Genomic DNA, 7,096 nt, shown 5'->3' with positions numbered 1-7,096 from the left:
AGTCCTGATATTGTATCCTCCTCCAAACTCTGGCTTTAAGCAAAAATTCCATCCTTCTTTCTGTGCAAGTTTATAGCAGCTGCTGTGCTCCTGGGGAACAAATCAGCTCTGATGAGCTTGCATTGTCTTATGGAAAAGCCGTTTTATTCATAAATTTCTAGGCAAGCTGTAGCCAGCATGCTGGGCTTTGTCCCCATGCTCTGAATGACGTGTGATCTGCAGCACTGGGGACCACGCTGCGCTGCCTATCTCCAGCAACCTGGGGGCAACTGAAGAGCAGAAGCCCTGTGCCTGGGATCCATCCTCCCTCCTGCCTTCTCATCCAGTGGGATGGGGAGAGGAAAAGGTGTTTGTAAGCAGTCCCTGCAGAATATGTGGGGAGCATCATGGTCACTTAGCCAGGGTAGGTTAAACCAGCACATGTGTGCTGAGCCCCAGGACTGCTGGTGTGGGTTTAGGGGTGCTAATGGAAATGTGTGGGGCACAGAGAGTGTACATGGGAAATGGTGGTTCACTGGTTTTGTCCAACTTCCATCAGCACCTTGGTTTCACCGGCGAAAGGGATGACCCAGCCAGGGGCTGGAACTCTGGTTACACATATGTTCAAGAGGTACAGTGCATCATGTAAGAGGACCTCCAGTTTGGACTGTAGCTGTGATCTTTCACACCAGCATGTTACAGGGCAGATAAACCTCATTTGAATTTTCCCCAATAGGATTTTTTATGACCTGTTACACCAGCGTGAAAAATAATTCTCCCGGACAGTTGACTTCATTACACCAAAAGGCTTAGGCTGTTTCAAACTGCAGCGCCCTTCATGCTTCTCTTGTCTGCTACAGACTTGCCGAGGAGGAGAAAGACAGGAATATGGGAGTGCTGTATCCCTCCTACCCTGAACCACCCCACAACTGCACAGCTTTGCTTCACTTGTGCTTGTGCTTCCCCTTCCCTCGCTGTTTGGGACACCAGCAAACCAAGCTGAAGTACTGTGAGCCTTCCCAGGTGGGAACCATGGCACTGAACTCACACATCATCCCAGAGCTACAGCATTCTCATCCAGGAGCCCCTCTACTGTGAATAATTGGCCAAACACAGACTAACACGTCATCTGCAAGTATGCCATGCACTGGGTCCTGGGTCCCTTCAGAGTACCCTGCCCACTAAAGGTCACACCACTGGGACCCTAATTCACAGAGGGTCTCCCCAGCATCTGCTCAAACCAGAAGGGTGCACTGCTTCCCAGCTTGCTTTAATGTCCCTTCTCCTGGAGGGCGTCAAGCTTTGAGGAGCTGGACCAGTCTGTAGGGCAGGTGGCAAGCCCCATGGAAGTGTCTGGGGGAAACACATCTCCCTCTCAGCCCCCTCGTGACAGCACAGTTGGGAACAGTAATGGGTCACGGGGCAGTTTTGCTTTAGGAAAGCTACTACCAGCACATTGTACGCTACTATGCTGCAAGGTAGTATCTGGATATTAAATAAGGAGCATAGAGGTTTTTCTCACCATTATAATAACACTGCAAACTGCTATGTTATTTATTGTCATATCATTTTTGCCAAGGGCTTTAGCTTGTCTATTGGTCGTTAGAAGCAGAAGCGTTTGCAAAACAGTTTAAAAAAAATCTTGCGCTGTTATTCCTCAGCTTCCATTTCCGAGCGCTCTACCTCAGGATAATGGTGAAACTGCCTGCACACAAAACGCTGCCAGATGTAGAAAGTAAACGAGCTGAGAAAAAGAAATGCTTTTTATCATTTCTTTCAGCTAGAGTAATTGTACGTGTTACTCGGAACAATTGCAGGAATGAAATTTTCAGAGGGAAGTGTGATTTAGCTGAATTTCAGCTCCCTTTTCCCTGTCTTTTTTTAACACTAGCTGTAACTTGTGTCTATGGCCAGTCGTCCTGGAGGGTCTGTTGGGCTTTCCACAACGTGAGCAACCCTGAAATACAGGCTTTGCCTGTCACCCATCATAGTCTTTAGCAGCAGTCTGTGCCACAGCCACTGCACCGCACACCACGGCCGACAGCGAACAACTGCAGCGCTCTGGCGTTCGCAGCATGTTTGCTTTTCGCCCCCCTGCCACCCCACCACCACCCCCCCACCACCCCCCCGCCCAAGCAATCGACATGTAATTGCAGAATATTTAGAAGAAGAGGAGAAATGAAGGTCAGGACCCCGCAGCCCACGCCTGCTGCCCCCACACCGACCAACCGTCCCTGCCGGCACTACGTGACATGACTCGGCCGCAAGCCCGGCCTCACCCCGGCCGTGACTTGCATGGGATAAGGAGTGGGAAGCGCTGGAGCCATCTCCCCGGTGTCTGAGCCAGGGGCACGGTGTTCCCAGGGCAGTGCCCTGGCTCCAGGAGCCGGCAGGGATGTCTGCTGCTGAGCAAGGCAGGCACCAGCCTGCCAGTCCCTCCGTCAGCAACCCCTGGCTACCGGCTTTTGTCATTCAGATGGTGATGTCCCTGTGTCTGCACCGTTATTGGGCTCTTAATATTTAGCAGCCTGTCGGGCAGCTTTAATTACTTTCTCTCCAGAGCAGGCTGTGGTTTGAGGAGGGCGGCAGGGGTGGGGGGTGGGGGGGTTGCTGCAAAAGGCATTTGCGGAGGTTCACATGCAAGGCAGCTCAGGCTTAAATGCGCAGGATCGTGGGATTAAAAGGAGTGTTAAAAATGTGCCCTTTGTGATATGCCTTGCAGCGCCAGGGGCCGGCGTGCACAGCAGTTATGAATATACGCGGCTGATTTAGGGCCACAGCCTGCCAGCAGAGCTGCCGCAGCCCACACAGCCGAGCAGAGGACGGCCCCCCTGGCCCCTCTGTCCCCACTCTGGTGGAAGCCTCTGAGTACCCCTCAACACACAGGCACCCCTCCCCTCCCCAAACCACCCTCCAGCCCCAGGAGCAGCTGAAGTTCCCCCAGCTCTCCTCCACAGAGGACACAGACCCCAGACCAGCACCCTGGCATTGCTCTACCCCTTTGCTTGCTCCCCCTTGCCCACCCACTGGCTTCCCTAAGTCCCCTCGTGGGCACTCCCCTCCCCGGTCCCCCAGCCCAGTCCTTCTTTTAGTGGCACCCTAAACAGCCAGGATGACACCTTAAGGCCCATTTGCCTTCATTTTGTCTGTCCTGAGTCAACCAAAAAGTTTGTACTCTCCCTGCCACCCACCCCACCGCCCCACCCCGGTATGTTCTACATGTCCTCTACATCCCATCTATTCCAGACCACCAGCACTGGGGAGGGTGGCCATGTGCTTCTGCGCAACTCAGGAATAATCCCACCATGACCTAGGGTGGACCCATGAGCCAGAAATAATAATTCCAAATATTTTAAACAGCCGAAGGAGACTGGCTGAGATAAAATGTCATGGGTAATTCCCTGCCAGCACAAACAATATGAATTACAGAATTAGTAACACAAAGTATCGTTAGCTGTCCTGGCTCCACAAAAATAGGCTGTGTCTCCACAGTCCGAAGGCAGTACAGGGCGGTTTGAGAAGGGTGAGACTGGTGGCACACGGATACTGCTGAAAAGAAGCCAATTAGTGGTTTTCTTCATGGCTTTTGTGGTGTTTCATGACCTCCCTGGTTGGGCATATTCTCCAGAGGTTGCTCTGACCTGGATCGTTGGGATTCAGATGTTAATTATTTTTTTTTATGTGATAGAAGTAAAAGTGGCCAGCCTGGCATTTGGGACATATGCGTTGCTCCCCAGCAGGTTGGAAAAGCATTGGCTCTCAAGGCAGCACGTGGCCTGGCTTAGCTGTTTCTGAAATGAAGGTAAGCCTACAGTGGCCAGAGCAGCTAGTTACATCAGATATTGAATATCTGAGGAAAAAAAGTCCCAGTATGGAGCAGCTCCAGCTTTTCTTGTTTCCCCCTCTGTGTTCACTCCTGCACCATGAGATTCCCACTCTCCTTGACAGCATGTTGCAGGGATTGTTCGTACCAGTTTGCTTCTCAGTGCAGCAGAGGTGAAAGCTGCACAGATATTTAACAGTAATAACCCTCACATTCAACCACTTTGCAGACATTTATTGCAGGTAGCAATATCTCTGTTCTACAGATAGGGATTTTAAGAGAGACAGGGATAACCTGAATCGCCCAGGGTCCCAAAGGAGAAGTGTGGTATATCAGAGCTGCAAGTCTACCTTACAGACCCATGCAAAGCCTGTTAGACAAAATCTTTCTGTATTAAAAGTCTTTCTTTGGGGAAACCAGTGATCCAACTCTCATCCTGTGTCCATTTCGTAAATTGCTTCTCACAGCCCATGCACAGCTTTTGAAACCCATCCTGAACTCCCACTGTTCCACATGCTTCTTGTCGGCTCCAGGTGACGGCCAAACCTCTTCTTTGAAATGAGAAGTATTTTTTAAACTAGATAGAAATTAGTAGTTTATTTTTTAAATGTTGGAATATTTAACTAGATAAGAAATATTTGCTTAGAGAGACTTCTTGTGCAGCTAACCAGCTCAGTAATGCATCACTTTGATAAAAAGCTCTCCCCTCTTCATGTGGTAAATACAGCATACATTATTCCTTTCTGCGTGATGATGTTAAATAAGGGAAGCATGCTGCAGATGGGGGGTTTCCTGCCTTTCTCATTTGATTTAGGCAGTTCCAGATGATGAGAACTCAGATCCGGGAGGGATGCAGTGACTGCCTATGTGGGTTAAAAGCGGCTCTGCCACTGACTGCCTTTATGTCCTTGGTCTTATCACTTAGCCTGAAGTATTCTCAAATTCCTTACTTTTAGGTTTCAGGGAGGGCTGGGGGGTTTACACATTATTGTAATAATTTCCTGAGGCTTTACACGTGACTCCCTGAACTCCCTTCCATGGGAAATGGTCAACAACAGCAAAATCCTGGGTGGGCCCACCAAGCTCCCTGGACCCCTAACCTGGAGGCAAGCAGAGGGGATCCAGGAAGGCAGGATTAGCCAGGAAACACACCCAGTTGTGATGCAGGCTGAGCCAACGGCTGGGAGTTTGCGAGTGAACAAACTGGCACCGCCTAATCAGATGTTAATTCCAGGGAGGGAAGAAGCTGGCTGGAGCCTGCAACGGGTGCTGGCAGCAAGGAAAGGCACGGATCCACTCCCCAATCTGCTCTGCAGAGAGGCGGGATGTGATTTGGGGTGTAAAGCTGTATTAATGTCCAAAGCACTGCTTGGCTCACACAGGAATCCTTTGTGTCCTTAATGAAGGGAAAAAGCAGGGCTTTATTCTGAAGCTTTGTGTATAATCAGATGCCGTGTTGTAAGGCTCTGGAAAACACACCAGAAATAATAATCGGGAGGAAATAAAAGGTTTAGTTCAAAACAGTGTGTGATTTAAATAAGAAGTGAAAAAGAAAGTGCGCAGGATTTGAGCATCGGAAGAATGAACTTTTAATTCATTTGCATTGAGATTACAGGGGGAGGGGCAGCATTTAAACTGGTATAAAAAACTAGTTTAGATGTAAATGAGAGATAATGGTCTTTGGTAAGGAAATAAGCAGGGGGATGAACTTTGGCCATCAGGAGCCCGCAGCAAGTCCTGGCATTGTCGCTGGAGCTGGAAGCCCCAGATGCAGTAATTAGCAATGAGTTTGCAGATCTCAGCACCGGCAGAACAAAAGGGCATCGCTGTGGAGCTGGGCTGCCAGCTGGGAGAAGGGGAGGTGAGCTGGCACGCCACAAGGGATCATTACCCAGCAGTCTGCAGAGGGGAAAAGAAAAGATCCGAGGGTGCAGCCTGGGGCAGGCATAAAAGCGATCTAGGGTTTGGGGGGTTTAATAGTTCCCAGAGCCCTGGCATTTTCAGCTGTAAAAAATTCCCTCGGCAGCTGAGCCAAACGGGTCGAGGTTTTTAAATAGGTCCTGTGACCCACGGAGACAAGTGTTGTTATTCTTTAACCCTTGAAGGCTCAGCTGATTAGTCTGGATCAGGCAGGGATGGCAGGTGGAGTAAGGTGATTTGGTTTATAATCATCTCATATGCTTGTGCTCACCTCCACAAGAAGGGAGAGTGGGAAACCGATCACAAGCCCCTGCTGGCTGCAGCCACGCTGCTGCTCACCCCCTCGTCCCCAGCCCAGGACGGTGTCTGCTGCACAGGCAAGTTAAAGCCGTTTACATACAGCCCATATGCACCTCATGTCCTGCAAGGGTATCAATCTCCGAAGTTTAGCCAGAGATCTGAGGTTCATTACTGGTATTATTTGTATTTATTGGAGAAGAACTGGTCCCCAGTTTGCTCTGGGAAAAGCCCAGCTCTTTCCCTAGGGTCCCTTAATTCATGAAGGGATTGATTGATGTGCTTATTACTATCGTGTTATCATTTTTTAATTGCTGGCAAGGAACGGCCTCCCTGGAATGCAGCATTTGTTTCTGCTGAGGCTGTCATGGCCCAAAATCCTCCAACCCAGGACGGCAGCTTCTGGCATAGCAACCCCCATGCTCATGAAAGAATGTGCCTCTGCTCCTTTCCCTGTGTGTGGTGCGGAGCCGTTTGCTGTGGGCACATCTGATGAATACCGCCTGTTGCCACCTCTCAGTAGCCTGCCTAATCCCAAACAGATTTGTTATAGATTTACATGCGGAGTGACCTGGTTTCTAGGTCCTGTCAGGAAAAAAATAACTCTGCTGTCATCTGAGTGATGCATGAGGCAGGCAGCCCTCAGGTCAGGCCCAGGCTTTACGATCCCAGGACTGGTGGAGGAAGGCAATTTGGCCTCCTGCTCCTGTGCCACTGCGCTTAATGCCCCATACAGCACCTAAATACTGCCGAGGGTGCTGCCAGCTGAGGCTCCCCCCTCGCAGCATCACTGAGCAGGGCTTCATCTCTTCCTATGGGCTTTCACTCACTTTTTGTAGGTGCTGGCTTTGCACACCGTGAGATGGGGTCCCAGGAAAAAGCCCCCAACCCCCCCCCCCCCCAAGAGGTTCCCATGCAGCATTTGAAGCAGAAGAGGTTGAACAGGCTGAAAGCCAGGAGAAAGAGAGGTTTCCACTGCAGGGCAGTGGAGAGGGAGGTGAGGGGCAGCTGTTTTGGTTCCCCACTGAGCTCCAGGTTAGCAGCCAACACCCTAGTGCCATCTGGGCAGAGGGACAG

The sequence above is a fragment of the Falco cherrug genome, chromosome 2 (assembly GCF_023634085.1).
Source record: "Falco cherrug isolate bFalChe1 chromosome 2, bFalChe1.pri, whole genome shotgun sequence".
Taxonomy (NCBI): Eukaryota; Metazoa; Chordata; class Aves; order Falconiformes; family Falconidae; genus Falco; species Falco cherrug.
The sequence above is the reverse complement of the archived record's forward strand: the minus strand, read 5'-3'. Positions refer to the sequence as shown.